Source organism: Pinus tabuliformis, chromosome 1_2 (assembly GCF_031772625.1).
Source record: "Pinus tabuliformis cultivar Carrire ecotype Pingquan chromosome 1_2, CPIR1, whole genome shotgun sequence".
Lineage (NCBI taxonomy): Eukaryota > Viridiplantae > Streptophyta > Pinopsida > Pinales > Pinaceae > Pinus > Pinus tabuliformis.
The window spans coordinates 568,825,772-568,853,301 of NC_142298.1; the positions used below are offsets into that span (position 1 = coordinate 568,825,772).

General features: G+C 36.1%; 1 long non-coding RNA gene across 1 annotated transcript; it reads right to left on the reverse strand.

Moving 5' to 3' along the window:
* Nucleotides 1-8,710: 8,710 nt before the first annotated feature.
* Nucleotides 8,711-9,591, reverse strand: LOC149206876 (uncharacterized). The gene is made up of 2 exons (XR_016251967.1): nucleotides 9,370-9,591; nucleotides 8,711-9,243 (listed from the first exon to the last, which is right to left on the reverse strand). It is a non-coding gene; the product is annotated as an uncharacterized LOC149206876 (long non-coding RNA).
* Between the last annotated feature and the right edge of the window lie 17,939 nt (nucleotides 9,592-27,530).

The following is a 27,530-nucleotide window of genomic DNA, read 5'->3' on the forward strand; positions in this document are numbered from 1 at the left end:
ATTACCTCCTCTAACTTTTGGAAGCTAAGATGGAGTTACACATTTGGGGCCCAAAAATGCACCATATTTGGGTTGAAAAAATAATCTATAGGTGAAGAGGACTACCCTAGGGGTTAGCACACGTGGATATCTTTCCAATGCTCCAACAAAACCTCAATTAGAGTTTGTATTAGAATTTATGATCTTTAAAATTTGACCTATACTTTGATCACCACATCAATACGAAGTAGAAGCTATGCCATCTCCCATAATTCACACATATGGAGCTAGCCACCTATGGTGTTTCAATGATATTTTAAAGGGTAAAAAACCCTACCCTAATTGGTAATTGGGTAATGCTAAAAGCCTAACCCTAAGCCCAATGACTTTCATGGCATGTTAATAAGCAAGTGGCATGTGAAGAATGGGGTTTCATTCCCATTGTATTGATTTATTCCTCCATATTCAAGTAGAGTGAAGGAGTGGGATATCAAAGCCGAGAAAAGAAAGTGTGTCATCTGATGTCCATCTACTCCATAATGGGTGATTATATTTCTTTGTATTTTGCACTAGAATAAAAAGAAAGGAATAATCTTTAATTATTGCTAGAGCTTTCATCCCTACAAGCTCAATGTATTATTGGTGTTCAATATATTATTGCTAGGCACATCTTGTGTTCAATGTATTATTGATATGCTCTTTTTTATCATTGTACTTTTCCTTAGTTACTTTTCATAAAAAAAATGAATATAATATTATTATATTTACGCCGTAAGGCGTTTTTCTTTGAAATGAACTCCCTTTTGTGCCTCGATGTACCGTCTTGGATTGTTGATTTGATGTGTGAGACGATTAAAATGATTTCCACCATCCGATTATCATAATCAGTTATAATAAACGTTGTGTTAGAAGTTAGGGTAGTTCGTTATGGTAACGACCCACATCACGTTCATATTTGTTTGGCATCCTTCCTTTCTTCTGGCAAGTGTTATTAATCAGTGCTCTCGTCTTGGGGCAAGAGATAGCGATCATTTATTTCCCGCTGTATCTTCCCACCCTCCTTCCTACCCTCCATTCGCTCCAGCGTTATGGTCTTCTGCAACTTCAACTAAGACTTACAGTTGTGTGCACATTCCTTAAGTAATTGAAAGATGGAAACTTCATCCTCTCAGTGGTGGTCGAAACTGGTATAAGATTTTCTCTGTTTGATTATTATAATAATATTCATAGTTGCCGAACTTTTTGTTTCAATTCGCACAAATAGTTCTCCTCCTTGTAATTCCCCGTTTTCCATTCTTGTTATGATTTGTTCCTCTTTCTTTTGAATTCACTGATCTATGGTCTTTTGATTTGTTCCACCCATTTCGATTGTTAGAAAGTGTATATTCATTAGTTGGTTTGGTTCTGAGCGCGAAACACAGAATGTAATTTTCGTTGTATGGAAAGTTGTTTTTATAAAAGAGATGACACATTCTCTGGGATATATATATTTATTTGTTTTGTAAGGAATGGAATATCCATATTTTGGAGGATTCTCTGAACCAACAGTAGAATAGCTGGAAGTGTTGATGAACTATCACAATAACTTTTCTTATGAATCCCTCACGTCCACTTTCACCGACTATCCAAGAAATCTAAAGCTTCCAGCGACAGTTACGCGTTTGGGAGCAAGGCCATCTGGAGGAAGTTTCGGCTATGAACAACTTGCCAAACAATCCAAGGCAAATAACTCAAAGGATTGCTCCTTTTTAGTGCCATTAAACATTCTCTAGCAAGCTTTTCACGACTACTATCCATCTTCCGAATTCTAAAAAAAAACCACAATCCCAAGGCGCACCAGACATACCCTGACAACACCATGCATGCACACAAAAATTCTTGCTTCTGGAGCGCATGACCATAACTGACCAGTCAACCTTCATAATCCAATTTATTAAAGGAATGGTTGAACATATCATTTTGTCTCGTTCTAATAAAAATTGGGCGAGTTTACTTTTTCTAAATTTTGATTATTTTTAAGTGGTTTTGGTATTTGTAGATTCACAATTTTGATGCGTAAAATTAACGTAATTTAAATGTTCACAATATTTCAAAATTCTCAAATCACTTGTATATTGAAAATGCACTTAATTTTGTTTTCAAACCTCATATAAAATGTGTTATCAAATTCCACGAAAAAACAAAAGCATATAAAATTAATGTGGGTCAAACCATTGCGGCAAGTGGTTTTGGTATTCGTAAATTCACAATTTTGATGTGAAAAATTAGCGTGATTTAAATGTTCTCAGATTTTTCAATATTCTCAAATCACTTGTATATTGAAAATGCATTTAATTTTGTTTTTAAATCTCATATAAAATGTGTTATCAAATTTCACAAAAAAACAAAACAAATAAAATTAATGTCGGTCAAACCATTGTGGCAAGTGGTTCAAATCACTTGTATATTGAAAATGCATTTAATTTTGTTTTTAAATCTCATATAAAATGTGTTATCAAATTCCACGAAAAAACAAAAACATATAAAATTATTGTGGGTCAAACCATTGCGGCAAGTGGTTTTGGTATTCGTAGATTCACAATTTTGATGTGCAAAATTAACATGATTTAAATGTTCTCGAATTTTTCAAAATTCTCAAATCACTTATATATTGAAAAAGCATTTAATTGTTTTTAAATTCCATATAAAATGCGTCAAAAATCTTGAATTATTTAGCTTGGCTTTGTAGTTTCAGGGGATGTCCCTAGGGGTTGTTTGTTGTTCTCATACAAGTCAGTTCCATCTATCACAAGAAACATGGATAATGAAAAAATGCAGTCCAATAGCTAAGGGGAGTGTAGCACAATACATTAACTTATCATGTTTTCCAAGGTAGTGTTAAAAGATAAGACACCCTAGTCCAACAAGTTATGTGGCTAATGCTGGCAAATTTTTTGGTTTCAAATCCATATACATATTTCTATGCATATATACAAACTCCATATGATGAAGGTTCAAATACAATGTAAATTTTTTAGATTTATAAACTCAAATATGCCACTACAATGCTAAATAACTCACGATAGGTTATATAGTGTAATTTAAACAATTGTTAGTAGGAGGTTAGATATAAGTAGGTCTAACAAAACCAAAGTTCCATTCTTTCTGTCCACTAAGATTGGATGAGGGTAGAGGTTGGAGTAGATCAACTTGTATGATGAAGTTCACACATCACCATGAAGCTCAAGTATTTGATGTTTGAAGGAGAGAGGATGCAATTAGTCTGAGAGCCTTAGGATCTTTGGTGTTGAAGCTTGCAATGAAAAAAAACTTCAACCTACTGCATTGGAACATGAGGAAAGCTCATAGGGTTTCAATAAGCTTAACATTTTGGAGAACTATATGACAACATAGAAAATTGTGGTTGAATATCTACATATAATGTTTGTGGGGCACATTAGAGGTAAAAGAACAAGTTCCATTATGGTTGATGATCAAAAGGGAAAAGATCGTGAACTGACTGCTTAAAGTACTTAAATACTTGTTAGAAACTTGAGAATGAGTATTTACCTATCTACAAATTAGAAAGTCTGTCACTGCATTAATCAAATGCCATTATTGTTTGTTCAGGAATCAACCCAAATAAGGTTCTTCCTTCATTCCACCAGAGATGGAATATTCAATAATATTAACACCAAGGAAACAATGGGAAGTGTTGTCCAACCACATCAAGAAAACACTTTGTTTACATCGCACATAATTCCCCTTCAGTCAATATCCATACGCACATAAAATGCTTTATGTGCAACACATCTTTAGGAAGCAATTTTTTTTAGAATATATTTTTCTAGTTCGAGTACTAAATTCTGCTACTTGGGTATTGTCAGGGACTCTGAAGACTTACTTTCCTCTACATGGAATGGGCTCTCTTTTCATTAGATGACATATAGACATTCTTTGCCATCTTCTAAGCCCGATAGAATAGCCCCTCACAGTGGTTTCACTACTGGGGTTGTAGGGGATTGCATGGCTCCCACTTACGCAATGCCTTCAGAGATTGAATCATTTCTGCAGCCTACTTAGAAGAATGGTATGGATGTGTTTCAATGGATTAGGATATTTATCTCATTATGTAGTTTGACGCAGACACTAAGAGTTTTGAATGCCATGGAAAGCCAAGAGATTGATTAACATTGATTTGTATTCCAATGAAAACGTAATGTTTCATTTATGTTAGAGGGTAATCTCATGGATTTTGGGAGTGATGGACAAAGTTATATGTAAACTACATGCCAAAAGAAATTCTTCTTGCAGGTTGATAACCTTGCTCCAGAAAAATAGGTCATACTGAGATTAAATCACTAGGTTGTGTACTTTGATGCAGAAGCCAATAGGTTTGAAGGCCATGCAAAGCCAAGAGATTGATTTGGATTGATTTTTTGTCCTGATAATTGCACCATTCTACAACCAGCTACAAATTGAAACATGGTCGTTTTTAATACAAAAGGCGTGGAGCTTAACTTGTCTTTGCATCTTTAAGACATTGAAAAATTTACATACTGTGACATCTGAAATCTGAAACTTAGTTTTCCAACAGAAATGTAATTTAGGGGTAGTTTTTGTATAATCACTTACATTTACCTTAGCTATTGACCTTTTCTTTTTAAGTGTTCATTTGTTAATACCAAAATTTGAGGATGCTCCATTTTGTGTAATTTGGGGTAGTGTTTGTATAATCACTTACATTTACCTTAGCTATTGACCTTTTCCTTTTAAGTGTTCATTAGTTAATAGCAAAATTTGAGGTTGCTCCATTTTGTGTAATTTGTTGGATAAATTCAACGCAGAGATAGGTGTGGAGCATGTTCTTCAAGGCACAACTACTAAGGTGTTGATTATGTGGCACTTAACATATTGATAGTGAAAAGATGACCCATATTATTTTTTTCTTTATATGTTGCGTTGATTTAATATTGGAGATGCTGAGGAGGAAATGAGGAGAACATGAGCATCACCAAATCCAATTATGATCATGCCCTCACAATGAAATCACAAATAATAGAAAGTTGTTGTGTTGTACCATCACCCTACCCCTGTCAAATCCATTCTCAATTTTCAATTAGAGTGGAGGAAAATGTTTGTTTTTATAGAATGGTATGCTTAACAAAAAAACTAGGGGAGAGGTTGTTGTAAAGTTAAATTCATTTATTACCTATTCTTAGTAAGTAACTTGTATTGCAAAGGAAACAAGTCCAAACTAGACAACATCTAGATCACATAACATATCACATTTTTTTCATCTATGTTATTATTCCATATGATATAGCTTTATGACGTTTCCTTTGCAACATATGGTGCAATTGTTAGTTATAGTAACATATTCATAAATGTTGCGATGAGTTGACCTGTAAAATATCCACAATAATTTATAAATTTCTTCCCTAGTGCTAAGCCCTCTCTTACTTCCATAGTTTCCGCAATTACTGGTAAAATCCCCATATTTTGAGCATATTAACCATGTATCCCTTCAAAATTGCATAAAATGCTTCCTATAGCCATCACTATATAGATTCCCATGAAAATAGTTTTAAACTTTACAGTGCTATGGAAAGTTGTGGTGAATACTTATTCTCCCGACTTGCAATTATAACCTAATCTAATCGGAGTCCCTTAAGATCTTCTTTTGTCCCATTTTTGGTTAAAATTACAGTTTCCATAGATTTTTTATTAAATTTGCTTTAAAAAGTCACTTAAAACACTTATTGTACTTGGTTTCGTTAATTATGAACTTTCACTTTTGATAAAGTGAAGTTCTACAATATTTAACATCCATTTTCTGTTTTAAACAATATTATCTTTAATTAATTGGCTTATAAGTTCTATAAGTTTTAAACAAAACAATGATAAGATTGCCTAACATTCTTCCAGATAGCAAACAGATTGACATTTGCATTGTATGTAATATTTTTCTATATTCATGTATTCACTTTTATCTTGCATAAAGACACAGGAAACATATCCTTTCATTTATTTAACTTACTCTAAATGAAGGTGCTATAAACCCAATATTTTGAAAGAATACTAACCAAGGAGGAAACATACGGAATGTGTCTCATAAGAAGCAATCATTTTGGAACACTAACTAACTGAGATGCACAAAGCCTCGTTCCGACATACAATTGCCTCATTCTGAAAAAGCATGGAGGGTAAGGGAACATAGACTACATAGGCTATTTTTATTTCATTATAGATAAAGTAATAATGTGACCTTCTGTCAGACTGCATAGGTAAAGTGATACTGTGACCTTCAGACTGCATAGGTTTTCAATCAGAGGTCTTTATGCATTTCTCTTGAGCCAATAGGTTAGATTCAAAAAGCCATGCATTTGCATTCTAAATTCACAACCTGAATATCATAAAAACCATTATGGTCTAAGATGCAACCGAGGAGAAGTGAAGAAGTTGAAGTTCTTGGAAAGGCGAAAGGGAGACCTCACGACAGAGTGTAGTCTGCAATTTACAAAGACATTTGTGTTGAAACTAAAGTCGTAGCTTATTTAGTTGATTAAAATTCGCCAACTATACATAACACAAGAACACCTGAAATTTAGCCAAATTCTAAAATTTAAGGATCAACATATGATCCTGTTCATGTTTCTGGTATTGACCTCTGGAATGGTATGTCTGAAAGACTTTTTGAAGGCCCTTTAGGGTCCTAAAAGGCCTTTCATGTTTGCTGGAATCCACAAGTAAACCTTGGCTGCTATATTTAATTTCCACGTGTGTTGCAAAGATGAGCGTATTAATTACTTATTTGGTTGGTTCCCAAGGGCCAAATTTGTTATACAACAAAGACTGAAAACCAGATTCTGCAAGTTGCACTCTCTACCTTTGTCTGCTTTATGCATGACAGGAAACACTATGCACTAAACTCATCTGGTCTTATATTTTTTCCCCTTGTAAACTACTTTCTGTAATGCTGGTAACATATACTGTCCATTTGGAACCGTATACTGTACTTTCTGTAACGCTGGTAACGTACACTGTCCATTTGATGCCATGAATTTTTATTTGGAAAAAGAAAAAAATTCTCTATAAACAAACAAAAGCTATACAAATGTAGAATCAAATATAAAAACATATAAATGGATATTGACCACCTAGAATTTTCCCTAATCAGGAAACTCTCCCAGCAAAAAATTACAAAATATAGTTAAAACCCAAGCCAAAGCTAGAAGGCATAGGAAACTCTACCAGAACGTTCAGATTCCTCCTTCTACACACAATAAATTCCCAACAATCCTGCTGATTTTATTCATGAATTAAGCAAGAAAGGGCCAGTATAAGCCAATAGAGCAAGGATGGAAAACCGATTGATATCATGGAGGTGCAGAGCATATTTCTCATTACTGAGAATAGGGTGCCTAATAAATTAATAATGATCCTCCTTTCTTATTTACTTACACTTCAATGCCAAGTTGTCCTGGATATTGTTCTCCTCTCGAGTGCAAACATTAATTGGATGGCTGATCATCAAATACCCCTTGAGCATTCAGGTTTTAGGTGCTAGTCGTAAATTTCCATAGGGTCTTTTGAATTTTTCCCATCTACAAATACATGTTATGAAATCTTCTTGCTTGTGACATGTACATTAATTTTCTGGCAGCAGAGTTGACAGGGCGAAGTAGCGAGGTATATTATATCAAGAGATGACACTAGTGAGCAGCAAATCTGCTTTATAGAAAAATGCATGCCATGAAATCTTCTTGCTTGTAACAGGTATATTGAATTTCTAGCAACAAATTTGACAGGATGAATTATTGAGGTATATGATATCAAGAGATGACACTAGTCAGCAGAGAATTTGCTGCATAGAAAAACACACGCCATGAAATCTTCTTGCTTGTGACATATAAATTGAATTTCTGGCAACAGAGTTGACAGGGTGAAGTATTGAGGTATATTATATCAAGCGATAACACTAGTCAGAAGAGAATCTTATAATTTCCTAGAGAAGAGTCTATTTCTTTTCATGTCAAAGAAACAAACATAGATTTGCAAATGATACATGGAGCAATACTTAAGAACACTCTCAACCGAGGCATCATCATTTTTTACAACTATTTGATCATTACATGCCATAATCCTGAAGCTTCGGATGCTGTTTTACTATTTATTGTTTTTCCACTGAGCTTGAAATGTAATTTGTTTTCCAATGCTGTCAATTGATGTATATAAGATGTATTTAACATTAATCTTAACCCTGGTTCAAGAAAGATAAAAAATCGATACTGTATATCTCATTGTTTTTTTATCATTAAACAGTGTTAATATTAAGATGGATCCATAAAACAGAGCTGAGGTTAAGATAAATCCATGCTGTTGTTGTTTAATAAAATAGGACTTTTCATGTTTTTGCTTTCGAACATTAGGACAATTATTAGGAGGATCAATAAGTTAGCCCTTTATTTCATTTCTTTAATATTACATGCGCCAGAATTAAGATGCCCTAATGGGGTTGCTGAGCACCAGACTTAAGATGCTCTGATGGGGTTCCTGAGCTCCAGATTTATGATGCTCTGATGGGGTTACTGAGCACCAGGTTTAAGATGCCCTAATGGGGTTGCTGAGCACTTTGCTTCTCTCTATACAATGCAATGAATGAGATTTGAGTATGTTCAATGCAATTCTTTACCATCACTGATACCACCTCATTTAGATCCACAAGGAACGGAAAGCCCGACAAAAAGGATAGCCAACCATATCTTCTCTGGGTTTTATTCACAACCATTTAGAAAAACAATCTGTACTAGTTCTGAACAGTTCTAGTCAATTATATGCCCTAAACATGGCTTATTCACCACTATTCAAAATATCAATCTCGACTTCAACTAGTTCTGCAATGTTCTTGATCTGGCAAGATGTTAAAAAAATCTTAGAAAAGAAAATTGCCAAAACCGCAAAGATGGTGCCATCCTAAATTGGGTAGCCAGTGAAATCAAGGGGTTTTCAACCTCAATGATGGTGATGGTGATGGTGATGAAGGCCAAAGCACTGTAGAAAAGGGTAGCAGAGAACATAGAAGCTTCGCCCAACGCCTCGGAATACAGAGCTCACCAAATAACATGGACAGCAAAGGCAGAACATCAGCGCCTCGTCAAAGGGACTCACCTCTTCATGGTGGTGGTGGTGGTGGTGAACCATTTATACACACAATGAAAACCTTTGATCCTTCCTTCACAACCTCAACTCTGCATGGATGATCTTTCCTTCACAACCTCAACTCTGCATGGAAGTATAATAAAAATCAAAGCGCAGAATTTACAAGGGATTCACAACAGAATAAAACAAATCTGCGGTCAAGATGTCCTGAATATGTGCAGATATAAAGACAGTGAGTGCCCACCAAACCTTTGAAGGCGAGAAGACAGTGACAGATTCGTCAGCTGCACAGAATCTACGTGTTGAACAAACACAGCTTAAACACTGTGACCCTCTGGAATCCCTGTTCACAGTCACTTTGTCTTCGGCCTCAAGCAAAAGCCAAAATTAGAGCTTCCTAGTAACGCTATATTATATAGATGAAGAATGTGCCTTACCTTAATTTCCTAGATATTAAAACAAAAAAACAGACTTTTTGTTTTTTTATCCGCATTTTAAATGAAATATTTACTTTGGGCATGGCCAAACCCATGGGGAATAGGCAATTAGATATATAAAAGCAATGGATACTACTTCTTCACTTTCCACTTTGGTAAATTATATAAACTCTCTTCACTTTCCACCTTGGTAAATTATATAAACTCAATGCATACACATGTGAAAGGGCATGTGTCAAGAGGCTTCTTTACTTTCCACTTCAATATGGTAAGGACGTCAAAATTTTAAGTTCATGAATGCTTCATGGGTTCTTATATATTATGTTTGAACATGTTATCTTTAGATTTTTATTTGCAGGAAAAATGGCATCTATAATTCCAATTTGGGTGTGTTTTTAACCTATTTTTTCATTAATTTTTTGGTTATTGGATATAAATTTGGGATTCCTCTAGGTAAGTTATCTATTCGCAGTTTGATGGTTTTGTTTTACATTTCAAATTAAAAAAATTAAATTATTTTAATTTAGGCAAATCCCTATGATTTATGTAGTCTAATCAATTTTAGCACTGCAAAGAGTTGGACTAGATTAACAAAAATAACTAGCAACTTTTACTGGCTCTTAATGATAAGAATAAACAAAGGCTACATATTAACTAGTACATGCTCCTTAGCTTAAATATAATTTAATTAAACTAAAAATAATAGACATAAAAATTTCATTACAAAAATAAAACAACTAATAAAATATTGTATTATTGAATATCATCACTAAAAACTAAGAAACATGATTAACTAATATAGATTATATTAACATATATACACTTTAATATATATATCTATTAAATATGTATGTGTCATATATATATATATATATATATATATATATTAAGTCACCTTAAATTGAAAATATTGTGAAAAAATTATAATTCATGAAAATAGAAATAATAGAAAAGTCAAAATTCAAAAATAAAAAAATTAAATAAAATGGAAATAAAACTAAAAATAAAAAATTAGTAAAAATGGAAGTTACTAAAGAACTCATAGTAAGACTTTAACTAATCACCTTACAAATAAATAAATTTAATTAATAATAAAAAATAATGAATATTGAATTCCTAATATTAAACTATGGATAAATGTTATAAATTTTTGGTCAAAGACAAACTGATACCCAGTGAAAGGCAAAACTGAATGTGTTATACCATGCGTGTGGCAGGTATAATAAAGATGTGCAAGTTGTTGCTAGACTTATCAAGTTTTTATTGATGTGAAATGATACCAGCATATATCAATCTAATTTTAGATCTACCAAGGACAGAGAGGGATCAAATCTCTCAAGATGCAAATTTCTTTTTGAGTGTGAAACTTGAGGAAAGGTTTTCACCTGAAGAGATTTGATTCCTCTCTACTCTTGGTAGATCTCGAGTTAGATCGATCTATGCTATGCTAGTTTTGAGCAACACACTAATAAAATATTTTCACTTTTCACTTGTTTTATATAATATATACATAGTTGACATTGAAATATTTTATTTATGATTCACATTCTCTAGATAAAAATGTTAATACATGCCCCCTTATACTCCAAATATAAAACTTATATCCATAAAATATAATATCTCTCTCTCTCTCTCTCTCTCTCTATATATATATATATATATAACTTATTTATTATTACTATATGTGTGAGAGAGATACCCCTCACACTCCAAAATATAAAACAAATATCCATAGAATATAATATCTCTCTTTCTATTTTATTTTTTCCAAGGAAAGAGTGGTAATTTTATTAATGAAAACAAAATTACCTATTGTAGATGCTTACAAACATTCCATCACCTAGTCAAAGACTGATGATCATAAGTTCATACATAATAATCAACTAAAAGATGCTGAGAAAAGTTAAACTTTCCTCCATTTCTTCTTTTCAACCTTCCGCCATTCTCCCTGAGATGGCATGGATGAGACAATAGCTAGCTGATTCCCTTCTATTCTTGATATTTCCTTGTCTGAATCTGAATTATCAGATGCATGATGACGTTTGTATCCTCCAGTGTCCTTTGCTTCAGGTAGCGTGATAATTTGTGCTGTAGTGACCTGTAATTCTGTTGGTTCTTGAGATGTTTCCTCCTTCCCTTCTTTTTCTTGTATGTTCTGTTCTTCCATATTTGGCATGGGTTCCTTTCCTGCTTCATCCTCTTCCTCTTCTGGCTCATTTGGGGGAAATTTCCATCCTTTGGGTTTCTTTTCTGGTTTCTTCTTCCTTCGTGCCTCTTTCTTGGCATCAAGACAATATTTTGTAGATGTCTTGTTTGTTGGAAAATACGACATCTGAAATTTATATTCTCGAAATCTAAAAATTGAGTTTAGCTCTCCTTGTTGTGTGACAATTGTATATGATCTAGTGCGCCTTTACTGAGATCCACCTCCACTCATATTTGTGCGAAAGTATAGATTCATTCTTCCATTCTTTGTATGTTTGTCTTTATGAATCATCCTAAGATATTCCCAATGCCTTCCAGCACTTGATTATGCCAAAAATGAAGGGGGAGGTTATGTAGCCTAACCCAAACCGACATTCTTGATACAATCATGGTATTAGCATCAAAATCTAGGAACCATGGAGTAATGAAGAGTCTCGTCGATCCCTAGAACCATGGACCTTCCTGAATGATAACTTCTCGTTCCTTTGATGATGCAAACTTTACAATGAAGAACCTTTGGAGTAGAGATGTATATCACAGTTTTTTGTCCAATTAGTGAAGATCCAGTGGAAGAGATCCATTGGTTTTGGCCAGAAACTATTGAATCTGTAGATGATGGCTTGTGCTTCATAGGTTGTGCAGAGATCGTTTGTTTCTGGAATATCTATGATTAGTTCTGGTACATAATTCACTTACTCCACTATGTAGGGGTTGGGAGTATTATGTGTTGGTTCTGGATTTGTTGTAGTTGTTGGTTTCCCTTGAAGGATGTTTTTGTAGGAGATTCCAACATTTATGTGTTCTTGGTTTGGTTATGTACCTTTGGGTAGGCTAGATCCAATGGCACCTCCTATTCCTTTTGATTTACTTGCTCCCACTGTGCCTCCTCTCAATCTCAAGTTGAGGATGATGGTGGACACAGGTAGAATATTGTATTCATGTAGACTGCGATCATCTTGCAGGGATCTACCTCCACAAATCAGATTTTGCAGGTGTGATGGATAGCCCAAATTGTGCATGATGTTTTGTTTCATTTGTAAGACCTTATCATAAGCTTGTACCCAAAGTGATGAAGATTTACTAGCTCGCGATTTTTAAAAAAATTGGAAAGTGCTATGTTATTCCTGGTCCAGGTGTCGTGGGAAAAAAATTTGGGATCACTCTCATATGGCGTTTCGGATACCTGTATCAGAGGCTGCATCTGCAAGGACTCATTCTACATCTGCAGAATCCATATTTCCCTGTGATTTGTTTCGATTGAGGGCAGATCCAACGAATAGGGTTCCAGTAGCCTCTGTATTAATCATGATTTGTCTTGCCTGGGATTTATTGTGCTCTAAAGGGGGGAAGGTGCCAGATCTGGCATGGGAGGTGGTAAAAACTTCTGATCTACTCGAGCCTGCCATTGTAAAGACAAATCTAGCACAATACAACTAATCTTTGAGCTGATATTCCACTCATCCCGTAAGACCTGGTCGAAACGGTCCATAGCGTCAACAAGAAGAGCCTCCCCAGATATTGGTTGGGAGATCCCAACGATTTTGTTCATGGATGCATTGATCCACTCATAATCAATGAATATGGGAGATCCGGGTGAGAGTCGTGGCATTACTGAAGGAGATCTAACCCAAAACAAAGAATGGATAGAAAGAGAAGAATTTTGCTCTCGAATTCCATATCTCTTTCCATCTATCTATATATGCATAACTATTTTGTTATTATTATATGTGTGTGTGAGATACCCCTCATACTCCAAAATATAAAACATATATCCATAGAATATAATATCTCTCTTTCTTTTTATATATATATATATATATATATATATATATATATAACTATGTTGTTATTACTATATGTGTGAGAGAGATGCCCCCTCATACTCCAAAATATAAAACATATATCCATAGAATATAATCTCTCTCGTTTTATGGATATATATGTATAACCATTTTGTTATTACTATGTGTGTGGGGAAATCCTTGAAAATAGCTCATACTCGTAAATAAGATATTTATAATCATTTACTTCCCACTATAATTTACGCCAAGTCTTTGCATTGAAAACAAATAAGAATAAGATGTAAATAAATATACCTACCAAGAGTTACTTTCCACCATTACTTCTGTTTTCCTCACCACTTATGTAAGAGTAAAATTGTAAATGTGTAGATTTTCTAGTGGTTACTGCCCACCAAAATTTATGCAAGCCCTTATACTTGAGCAAGCAATTAATTTATCCACTTCACATATCAATTTATTAGTTCTTTCCAAAGCAAGTTTGTTTATTTACTTCTATTAATTTAGCATTGAACAAACTATGTTATAATTTTTATGCAATTTTTAGCAAAGCATAGTTTCTAACTTAGTGGCAAGGACTAAGCTTCCCCCCAACATTTTTAATATGGACATTGAAATATTTTACTTGTGGATGATGGTAAAATATTTTTTAGTATTAATATATTTTTGTTTTAAATATTACATGTGAATTGAAGATAGAATGAGATACACAACATGCAATATCAATAATAACATCCTAGATCCATCTTAACTCCGAATTTACTAAACTCCGAGAGGGATCAAATCTTTTTTCACTCTAAAAGAGGCTTGCATGTCAAGAGATTTGGTCCCTCTTGGTGTTTGGTAACGAAAAGTTAAGATGGATCTAGGTTGGTTTAATTTCCCCTTTAGATAAGCTATATTCCACATGAATACCATGGGTTATTTTTATTTTATTTTTATGGGGTTATTTTTATTTTATTTTGATCGATTGAAAATGTTTACATTACATCAAGTGACAACATCTCTACCACATTGGATTGGATTGGAAAGCGCCTATGAACTTGATTATTTTAGGAGTTGTCTTTAGTGTGACTTTTTGGGAGTTTTTCAAGTGCGTTTTTCCTGTCTAATTTCTCTAAAATCCGGTAGGAATTTATTGAAATCACAAGTTTGATGGGTAACTCTTGCACAATATAAGTGCCCTAGGGGTTTTTTAGGGTGTTGAATCCATATATAGTAAAAAAAACCAGTTTACATAACACAAATCAAGATTTCACCTCAAATTTTTCTGACGGATTTCGGCACTAGAAAGTTCAGAAAGTGGCACTAAAGACTCCATTATTTTATGGCCTTATACTAATATGTATATATATATATATATTTTTTTTTTTTTCAATTACTTTATCTCTATATAAAGTTGATGTAAAAGCAAAGTGAAATTGAATTATTTTATTTTTTTCATAGGTTAATTTTATTTTATGGCCTTAAACTAAAAAGTAAATTAATTTTTCTTATTTTCAATTACTTCTCTATATAAAGTTGATGTAAAATTAAGGTGAAATTGAAGTTTTTTTCATACATTTGGATTTTTTTATAAGTTGTCATAGTTTAACATTACAAATTAATTTTATTAAATTTTAATATTATTTTAATTTATTTATTTTAACTTTGATTGAATACACTCTATACAATTAGATTTTGCCCTGGCACTTCCTCATGAGGAAAGTTTCCCTTTCTCACTCTGCGCATGGTGGAATGTTCAATTGTAGATTTTGAAATCCTACTAACCATAAAAATAACACAATGAACTTGCTATTATTTAGAGAATTCCAAAAATTTACTAACTATATAAATTCAACATAGTTTATAATACTAATTTCTTAAAAGTGAAAGCCACAAATTACCAACTCAAACTTTTGCTAACTTTATAAATTCAACATAATTTATAATACTCATTTCCTATAAAAAAAAGCCACAAGTTAACATCTCTATTCCAAAAGCCAACGATAAAAGCCACAAGTTACCAACTTTGAATTTCTAAATTCAACATAGTTTATAATACTAATTTCCTAAAAGCAAAATCCACAAGTTAACAACTTGATTTCAAAGGCCAACTAGAAAAGTTACCAACTTGATTTCCCGGAGGAAAATGCCAACAAGTGGAGGATGTTGTGGGGAAAAATGTTTGCATTTCATGAATCAAACTTATGAGCAAGAAGAACAAAATGAGTTTGTTATGTGTCTTGCGAGTCTGTCCAACCAATTCAAAATCCTTCATCCCTGATATGAACTTTGCTCATAGGGATTCATTCAGGCTCGTCATGGTGGATTTTGTTCTCGGTTTCGGTCTTAGAATCAATGGACTGAACAATCAGTTGTGGTAAACTTCGGCCAAATTAATTAGCTAAGGTGACGTTTTGATATCCTTGATAATTAATTTCTTTCCTTTTCCATTTTTTCCATGATGTATTTAATTTAGCAAGAATTCCTCAATAAAACCCTTGTTTAAAGCAGATTATGCAGAGAAAGTCCTCTTTATACATGATTTATCCCAAGAATTGCTTGATAAGCCTTTAAATATCTAGATAAAATCTCCTCGACTAAGCATGAATATCGACATAAGCCCTATACACAGAGCAAATTCTCATTGGAAGTTTAATCGTTCGGAGAAATCCATGGTGAAGTGTTGATATTTGAACATACTTTTCATAAAGCCTTAATTATAGCATAGAATGCCTTCTTCTTATAGTCGCAATAGCTAGAGAAATCCAATGCCAAGCTTGAATTATTCGATGAAACCTTGGCGATGTCTTAATCATCAAGGGAAAAATTTAAAACCCTATTTTAAATTTGAGGTACTTAGAAGATGTAATGCCCTCCACTCACATTTACCCAAGATAACCAGTCCACCAGGGTAAACATGTGATGAAGAGTTACTATGATATGATTCGAATCCCCGTGTACAGTTAAGGAAGTGAAACCAACATGAAAACACCAAATTGACCACCCTCATAAGCTACAAGACCTTCAGGAGCCAACCAACCACTTCAGGTGACCAACCCTTGAGAGAACTTGTTTCTTCACTGACCTAACATTCTAGTCGCTCCCATAACAAGGAAATTGTGCAACTGAGACCCTCCAGTCGCTCCCGCAGCAAGGCCTCCCAGTGAATATGGAATTTTTCAGGTAGTTTTATGCCAGCGACCCCAGATTATGAGCCACTTTTTTCAGGTCTAGGACTCAGGCCTTTACCCATAACTCCATGAGACTTCCAGAAATGATAAATAACAATGAAACAAAGGTACTAATGGAAAAATTTGAACAAGGACTTGACCAAACCCCCACCATTCATGACAGGTATTTCATCAAACATATCACAAATAGGCAATCTACAATTCATAACAACATATATGAGCATATGGGTCTCATACTTATCTGAGAATTGTCAAGAAGGATTGTTGCCTTCTCACATTAGCTGCATTATCATCTATTACATCATTCATTCATGATTGTTTCACACACTAATCAAAAAATTACAAGAGCCATACATCATAACTGTCATAATATAGACTTATATCCAACAAATAACCAGAGATATATCAATGAGGAGATAACCATTAAAGCCACATAACATCCAATACATTTACTCATGAAAATAATGAGGGAAAATAACTCTTATTAACGTATCCAAATCCAACCAAGTCGGGGACTTCCACATACCACCTGACCATAAACCAGGTTGAACCAAGTCTTTCTTTCAGCCAGTCACCCACGTGCCATATTCCAAGCATGAATGTGGGATCTCATGAAACACATCAAGCAATACCAAACCAAGGCTTCCAAAGGCCAAACCACCTTAACCCTCAACCAAGGATTCCACCTCACGGTCAGACATCACTAACCATCACTAGATCAGTATATTCCCAAGCTTTCCAGAGCTCGAGAGCATTTGTTTCAACCAGGGCTTCCAGGACTTGTAACTCAACCCACAACTATTGTTGGGCTTCCAGAGCATTTTCCCAATCAGGGCTTCCAAGACTAGTAACTCAACCCACCAAGGGCTTCTAGAGTGTTTGTCCAATCAAGGCTTCCAAGACTAGTAACTCAACCCAAGTTGTTATAGGGCTTCTAGAGCGTTTGTCTAGCCAAGGCTTCCAAGAACTAATAACTCAACCCACAACCAAAGGAACATGAGCACCAAGTAGAAACAAAGGTAAAACCCACAACACCATGACTATCCAGGAAATGACAAGGCTGAGAAAAACCACTGACAATTCAGGCAATCCTCCATGTCAATGATATATCATAACCAATAAACAACATGCATATGCCATGCATGCCAAAACTAGCAAGGAAATCATACATGCAACGCGGTACCTACAAGAAAAACCCATTGTAGTTGTTGATCCCGATGTCTTCTTGCACTTTCATGCTTTTTCTTTGCCTTCTTGATCCAAATCCCAAGTATGCCACACTCCTCCAAGAGTGCTCCAAGAAAAATCTCAATGTCCAAGAGTATGAGAGAGGGAGAATAGAATGTGAGCTCTAAGATAAAATTGACAAAAGGTTAAAAACTGATCCTCATAAGCCTTTTTATCAATAAGGCCTCTATTTTCTTCATTTCCCATTATTTTCCTTCAATTTCCTCCTCACATGCAACCTGTGACCTTTCACCTTCCTTTTCTCTTATTTTCATTATTTTCATAAATAAAATTCCAATAAATGCCTCATGCCTTTTCAAAGACCTTGCCATTTCCTGTGCCAATTTCCATAGCCATTAATTAATCACAAGTGATCCCCATCACTATGTTTTTTCCCAACATTCAGCTTGTATTACATGTCCCATGACCTTGGTTAATATTTTTCCTTTATTAACTTTATTAAATGGATTTTTAACCAGGGTTGTTACAGAACCCTCCCCCTTGGGGGAACACCGTCCACGGTGTTCAATGACACCTACAACCAACAAACCGCTGAAAAGAAAAACATACTACCCATGAAGATTTATAACTTAGCTCTTGGCAATATTTACAATGATCAACCTGCTAAAAGAAAACCAACATAACCAACATGAAAAACATAACAACATGACAACTATAATGACGTGACACCCATACCGCTTATTGGAGCTTTATAACAAAGCTTATGGAGGTATTTATATCCATATACATGTACACATATGCCAAAACATATACCAAATCATCATACAAAAACGTATGCTAAAAACGTTAGCTCAACCAACAAATAGAGAAGGATACATAGCCTATATATGATCATCCATCTCCCATGTAGCTTCATCTGGCCCAAATTTCTTCCATTGCACTTTAACTTGCTCGATTGCTTGGTTCCGAAGCATGAGCATCTTTCTCTGCTAAATGCACTGAGGTTCTGGCTGGAATTCTCCTTCTGGCTCCAACTGAAATACATACTAGTTAATCACATGATCAACATCTTTAACATGCTTCTTAAGCATTGGCACATGGAAAACATCGTGGAATTTCACTGTCGGAGGTAGTGCAAGTCGATAGGCTATTGGTCCAATCCTTTCAAGAATCTTAAAAGGTCCACAAAATCGAGGTGCCAGCTTGGCACATGATCCAATCTTCAGGAGCTCTTCTTGGGCTTGATGTGCAAGTACACATGTTCCCCAACTTGAAACTCCTTAAACAACTTGTTCTAATCTGCATATATCTTATGCCTGTCTTGTGCTATATTCAAATTCTTCTTGATTACATGCCTTTCTTGTTCCATCTTCACCAACATATCCTGTCCTATCAACATCATGTTAACTGGATCACACCAATTGATAGGAGTATTACAACTCTACCCATAGAGTGCCACAAACAGACTCATCCTCAGAGACTCCTGATACCCGTTGTTATAAGCGAACTCAACTAGTGGAAGATACTCTTCTTACTTTCGTTGGTGATGCATCACATACATCCTCAACATATCCTCCAATATCTTTTTGACCCTCTCTGTCTGTCCATCTATCTGCGGATGATAAGTTGTACTGAAGGCCAACCCTGTACCCAAACCCACAAATAATAATTATTTCCAGAATATAGAAGTGAACTTGGCATCCATGTTTGACACAATATTCTTCGGAACACCATGCAGCCTCACTACATCTCTAATAAAGACCTGTGCTAAATCATTATTTGAATACATAGACTTCATTGGAATGAAGTGTGCTACCTTTTTCAACCTGTCAACCGCAACCATAATAGAATCATGTTGTCTATATGTCCTTAGAAAACCTGTGATGAATTCAATGGAAATGACTTACCATTTCCACTCTGGAATCAGAATAGACTATAGTAGACCATCTAAATGCTTACACTATGCTTTTACATGTTAAAAATCCTAGCACCTAGCCACAAACTCTTCCACTTCCCTCTTCAGATTTAGCCAATAATAGAACTTATTCACTGTTGTCAATGTTTTCTAATATCCCGAGTGACCTGAATACAATTTCAAATGAAATTCCCTCAAGATAAGCTTCTTGAACTCACTATTGTCTGACACATATATCTTGTCCCTAAATCTGACCAAACCATCCGTTGTAAGATAATAGTCCACATCCTGATCACTTGTACCCTGCTGTAACTTGTGCATAAGCTCCATGTACCCGTCATCCTACTGTACTGACTGCAAAATCTGATCCTGTAAATCTATCTCGTAGGAGCCCATAGCTTCTATGTGATTTACCTGTACCCTCCTTCTAATAAAATCTGCAACTATGTTCTCTTTACCTTTGATGTACCTGATCTCAAAGTAAAACTCATTAATCGTGTCCAACCATCTAGCTTTCCTGGCATTCAGATTTGGTTGATCAAATAGATACCTCAATCCACTGTGATCGCTCGCTCATCAATACAAACCTCCTGGCAATAAGATAGTGCCTCCACATATTCAATGCATGGAGGATCGTTTCCAAATCAAGATCATGTGTCAGATAATTCTGCTCATGCTCATTCAGTTTCCTAGATTCGTAGAACACTACTTGTCCTTCTTGCATTAGAACTCCACCAAGTCCTCTTTTGCAGGCATCTGTACATACCACAAATTCTTTGTCTGGGTCTACAATATTTAACACTGGAGCATTCGTCAACAAATGTTTTAATTTCTTGAAATTGGTTGCACATTCCTCTGTCCATTCAAATTTCTTACATTTCCCCTGTAATGACGTAATAGGATATGCAATCTGAGAGAAGTTCCTGATGAACCTCATGTAGAAACCTGCTAGTCCTGTAAATCATCTTACCTCATCCACATGCCTAGGAGTTTCCCACTCCATGATAACCCTTATCTTCTTTGGATCATTTGTTATTCCTTCCTTGGAAACCACATGTCACAAGTATAAATGTACCTATGCCTAAAATAAACTGCATTTACTGAGATTATCATACAATTGATGCTCTCTTAGCAATCTCAACATTGCTGCTAAATGTTTGACGTGTTCTTCCTCATTCTTGGAATATATCAGTATATCATCAATAAACACAATAACAAACTTGTCCAGATAAGGATGCAATACACTATTCATCAAGCACATAAAAGTAGATGGAGCATTTGTTAGACAAAATGGAACTACAGCAAACTCATAATGCCCATACCTGGTCCGAAAAGTTGTCTTGTAAATGTCCTCTTCCTTGACGCGTACTTGATGATATCCTGATCTCATATCAATCTTTGAGAACATTGTTTCTCCCTTCAACTGATCAAACACATCATCAATCCTCAACAACAGATTCCTATTCTTGATGGTTACCTTGTTCAACTACCTATAATCAATACATAATTGATCTGATGGATCAAACATATGCTTGAATTTCAAAGTTGTCAGAATGGCTCAAAAACTATATGTTTGGATAGATCTCAATGATCGGAATCTAGCGCAACTCGTTTCATTGAAATTTGATATCAGATGCTCCCAGAAATGAGTTCTGATCGATTTGTTAAACATAATAATTTTGGCAAAAAAGGGCAGCTGACTGTGCATTTTGGGCTAGTGGAAGGCTGCCACGTGGCCTCTCCTGATTGGTTTAAAAATAAGATTTTTTTTGGACTACCACGTCTTGACACTTGGTAGGAATTTGTTTGCTGCAATGTGGTGGATTTTCATTGGGTTGAGGCTGCCATGTGGTTCCTTGGTGGCCACTAAAATTTTTTTTAAGGCTTAGCAAAAACCCTGGGGTTCGAAACCATGACCTCGTTCGAGCTAACTGTGGCCTCCACCAATGAACCACACATGTTCCTTATTAAAATTTATGGCACAATGTTTATTTGAAAGTTTGTTGGCACACTTTTTGTGGAGGAGTCGGGCTAAGGCCTAGCCCGTGTCCACCCCAGCGCAATGGGACTACAAGTAGGGGGCCAAGGGCTAGGCCCTAGCCCAACATCATGAACATATCATGACCCTAACCTCCGAAACCCATGGTGCTAACCGTCACCATGTAACTGGGTCCCATGACCGTTAGCGCAGATAGCGGGAGGAGGAGGGTTAGGGGGTCAGCCCTAGGTTCCATGGGAACCCACATGACCAGCTACGCATAGAATAGGGCCAATGGAGAGGGCCAGCCCCAGGTTTCATGCAGACTTGCATGACCAAGAGTGCTGGAGGAATAGGGGCTATACAAAGCCCTTTAATTTTGGCACCCAACATAGTCATATGGCCTCTGCGTGACCAAAATTTTCGGGACTCAGGGCTTAAACGTGCCCTTATATGCTCTACAATTTCGCCCACCAAGTGGGAATCATGCTAGGTTTAATGGGAATTTTCCGCGTTCGGGGCGCACGAGCCAAGTTTTAGCCGAATTGTGGGGAGATTAGCTGTAGAATTGGGGAAAAGAGAGAAAGACGCATAACTTTCTTAGTTTTTGGTCTTTTTGGGAGTAGAAAGAGGCTAGACAGGGGTTTTTGATAGCTCTGAAGCCATTGGATTTGTTATTGAAGCCATTTGAGCACTGTAACTTGATGTAATCACTATTTTTATGAGCATAATGATATAGGCCCAACTATTGGAAGCTGGACCAGGAGACGTAGCCCAGGAGGGGTGAACTCCTTCATCACTTGTTGTTTTGTGTTTACTGTTATGGTGGTATTCTCTGCAGTATTCTACAATTTTTGAAGTTTAAATTCACTCTTATGTGTTTATGAATTTGACATAAGAGCCTTAAAAACTCAAATTTAATCACTTGAAATTTTACATAAACCTCAACCAGTTTCATATATAGATCAAGTTTTGGTATCAGAGCATAGGTTCTTTGTTGTTGTGAGGATTTAATTGTTTGCAAGTGTTTTTTATGCTTATAGGTTGAAGCTCAAGAGAGGAGAAGGAAATATTGTGGTTGTAGGTCCTCAAGTTGGAACAAGTACAAGGAGAGCACATTTGCCACAATCTCCACCACAAATTTCACCTCAAGTTGTACCTAAAGCTTCAGTAAGAATGTCACATGAAGGGTGACCTGATAATATGTCAGAGGATGATAAGGATTTTAGTAAAGCATGCTTTGACATGAACCATATGGTGAAAATTATCTATGAAGAGATAAACACAAGATTGCAGGGAGAGAGCTCCAAGCCTTCAAAAGGAGAGGGTTCTTCAGGAGGAAAAGGAGGAGAGGACGACAAGCCTAAAAAAGGGAATGGAGATAAATCACCATCTTCTCCACCATCATCTTCACCTCCATCCTCTTCCACAACAACCCTTTCACAAACACCTTCACATACTCCAAAGGGACATGGTAAAACTCTCTTGTTGAAACTTGATATTAAATTTGAATTGCCGATGTATAATGGTGAGGTTAATGTTGAAAGACTAGATAATTGGGTTCATAAACTTGAAATATATTGTAGGATACAAAATATCAATGATGATGAAACAAAGATTCAACTAGATTCATTAAGGTTGGAGAGTGCAACACTGATTTGGTGGGAAGCCAAAACACAAGAGGATATGAAAAAGTATGGTAAGGTCTCAACCTCTTGGATTGATTTTATTGCTGCACCTAGAAGACATTTTTATCCATTAGCTTATATGCAGAAGGCTATTATGGATTGGCGGAATTTTAGGCGATTAAAAGGAGAAAGTGTTGAAAACTATACTCAAGAGTTTAGGAGAAGAGCACTAGTATTAGGTGTAGATTTGTCATCTCGAGACACTTTGTTAAAATATATTGGAGGTTTACATAGTTATTTAAGGCACACTATTCTCATGTTCAATCCACAAATTTAGACGAGGTTTGTGTTCAAACCACACATCTAAAAGCAAAAGGGAAAAATATTTCAGATGAGAAAAGTGAGAGTTCCCTTGAAATTGGAGAAAAAGGAAAGGGTAAGTTTAAGGGAAAAGGGAAGAAGAATGCTTCTATTAAAATGGAAAAAGAAAAACTCACATGCAAACACTGTTTGAAAGATGGCCATGATGAAGACCATTGTTGGAAACTTCATCCAAAGATGAGACCCAACAAACTTAAAAACAAAGAGAAGGAGAAAACAATTGCAATTATAGAACATGACTTAGGTTCTGATTCAGGAGATGAAACAAAGATTACAACAATGGGTTTGAAAGGTAAGAACATAGCAAGCACTAGTTCTTCAAGTTGTTCCAATGATACTCAAAATGATGAAACAAGAATTGAACTTTTCCACATTAGAGTTGTTTCAAAGCATACCAAAATTGACACACTATTTGATAGTGGGTCACAAGCAAATCTGATTTTTGAAGACTTAGTCAAGAAGTTAAATCTAGAAACCATTCCATATCCAAGGCCTTATACTTTAGGCTAGATATGTAAGAATGAAAATTTGCAGGTGACAAGGAAGTGCATCCTTAGATTTGCAATCACTGCAAACTTTCTTGATGAAGTTGAACTTGATGTAGTTTCGCTTGAGATTTCTGGTATTGTTTTGGGAAGCCCATATCTTTATGATAGGAGAGCAATCTTTCATCGCCATGAGAATAAGTATCACTTGTTCAAGAATGGAATTGAGTATATAGTTAGAGCACATAGTAAGAAGATGAGTTTGTCTCTTATGCATGCTGGACAAATGAAGAGAATTGTGAATGCAAGTCAAAAATTTTCTTTGTTAATGTTCAAGCATCAAGATGTTGTGAATGAGGCCTTTCAAGGAAATGCATCAAATGAAAAATATGATTTCATTAAGGTTGCTAATGGTTGTGATAAGTTGTTTCAGGGTTCTAACATGTTGCCTCCTAAAAGAGGTAAACAAGATGAGGAAAAATTGCAGCAACATACATCATTGTTGAACAGTGATGGGAACAAGATGTCGGTGCTAAAGAGTGCAAAAGTCGAAGAGCGAGTGTCAAATAAATTTGACAAAGAAGGCATAGGTTCCACAAGTTCTTCTTGGGGGTTTCAAAATGGTGTATGGAAATGGCGAAAACACTTGGTCAAGAGTCGAGCCAAATACAAGGCAAGACAAGCTAAACATCGTGATGTCGACATTGTTTGAGGTGAGAAGAATTTCAAGTTGTTTAAGTTTCCTTTGATTGACAACCGACAAAGGAATATGTTTGTTCCTTCAAGGCCAATTTGTTGGTCTACAAATTCTGGGAAATTGCAAAAAGATGGTATCTACAATAGCAAGACAGGGTCTCTAGAATGAAGGAAAAAGACCAGTTTTCATGAAAAGCTCAAATTGTTGAATTCAGGAAAATTCCAGTGGGTTGAGGATGGAAGGGTGAGGAAGTTCTACCCTCATCTATTTGTTTAGTAATAAATATCTTTTGGGGTCCAAAAGTGATTCGAATTTAAATAGGAATGCAACAAATTACAAATATAACCATAAATACTGAGATGCAGTAGAAATAACACTTCCTTTCATTAATATCAAATAATGAAATATGCTTACAAACATAATGGAAATGAGATTAGCTCGGGAGATGGTAGCTTATCTTTGAGAAGAGATGTGGCGGCTACATGCCTATGCATTGTGTTACAATGAGGCTCAAAGGCCTATTTATTATTGAGAAACAATGGAAAACCCTAAATATCCAAAAACCTAACCCTAGGAGATGAAGCGCCAAAACTGTGGGCCCCGTTTGGGTAAATTGGTACATCAACTTCCTGTGGTCGTAACTTTGGCATGCGATCTCCGTTTGGCTACCATAATACCTCATTTCGAAGATCTTGAAGAGAAGGCTAAAAAAAATTAGCAAGCTAGTTTGGGATGTTTGTAGTCTCCCTGTTTTCCCTAAAAACGTCGTTTAGGGCCTCGAAATGACTTCGAAAGTTCAAGACCCGAAAAACTGCCAAAAATAATAAACTGTGCTACAATTAAGGAAACCAAAAAACTGAAAGAGACAGTGTTGGGGGTCCAAGTGGAATAGGTGGGTGGCCACTAATATCCACCTGGATCAAAAAGCTTCCAGTGGGGAGGAGTGATTTGATGGATAAAAAATATGCTCAAATTTCAAAGTTGTCACAATGGCTCGAAAACTATACGGTTCGATATATCTCGATGATCTGAATCCAACGCAACTCATTTCATTGAAATTCGATATCAGCTCCCAGAAATGAGTTTTGATCAATTTGTTAAATATGCAAATTTTGGCACAAAAAAGGACAATTGATTGTGCATTTTGGGCCAGTGGTAGGTTGCAACATGGCCTCTCCTGGTTGGTTTAAAAATTCGATTTTTTTTGGCCTACCACAACTTGACACTTGGCAGAAATTTGTTGGCTGCAATGTGGCGGATTTCCATTGGGTTGAAGTGTACCAACTAGAGGCTTCCATGTGGCCCAACCAGAGGCTTCCACGTGGCGACTTGGTGGCAAGTAAAAATTTGTTTAATGATGAGCAGTAGCCCTGGGGCTCGGAGCCGTGACCTCATTTGTGTTAACTGCAACCTCCACCAACGGACCACACATATTCCGTATTAAATCTTATGGTGCAATGTTTATTGGAATGCTTGTTGGCGCACTTTTTGGGGAGGGGTTGGGCTAAGGCCTAGCCCCTGGCCACCCAGCGCCACTGGACCGCGGGTGGGGTGCCAAGGACTAGGCCCTAGCCCAACCCCGTGAACATATTGTGACCCTAACCGATGAAACTCGTGGCACTAACTGCCGCCATGTAACCGGGCCCCATGATCGTTAGCACAAACTGCGGGAGGAGGAGGGTTAAGGGGCCAGCCCACGGGGGCCAACCCTAGGTTCCATGGGAACCCACACGACCAGGTGCGCACAGAATAGGCCCAGTAGAGAGGGCCAGCCCTAGATTTCATGTGGACCCACATTATCGAGAGTACGAGAGGAACAGGGGCTAGACAAAGCCCCCAAATTTTGGCACCCATCACGATCTTATTGCCTCCACGTGACTGAAATTTTTGGGACTGGGGGCTTAAAGGCACCCTTATCCATCCTACAATTTTGCCCGCTAAGCGGGAATCGTGTCAGGTTTAATGGGCAGTTTCTGCGCTTGGGGTGCACAAGCCATGTTTCAGCCGAATTGTGGGGAGATTAGCTGCAGAATTGGGGAAAAGAGAGAAAGAGGTATAAATTTCTCAAATTTTGGCCTTTTTGGGAGCAGAAAAGGGTTTTTGAGAGCTCTAAAGCCATTGGAGCTGTTATTGAAGCCATTTGAGTACTGTAACTTGATGTAATCACTATTTTCATGAGCATAATGATATAGGCCCAACTATTGGAAGCTGGACCAGGAGACGTAGCCCAGGAGGGGTGAACTCCTTCATCACTTGTTGTTTTGTGTTTACTATTATGGTGGCATTGTCTACAATATTATGTAATTTCTAAAGTTTAATTTCATGTTTACGTGTTTATGAATTTAACATAAGAAATTTAAAAACTCAAATTTAATCACTTGCAATTTTACATAAACCTCAAGATATTTCATATATAGATCAATAACCTGAGTGTACCATCCTTCTTCTTCACAAACAATACTAGTGCACCCTAAGGTGATACACTTGGCCTAATGTACCCCTTTTCAAGCATTTCCTTCAA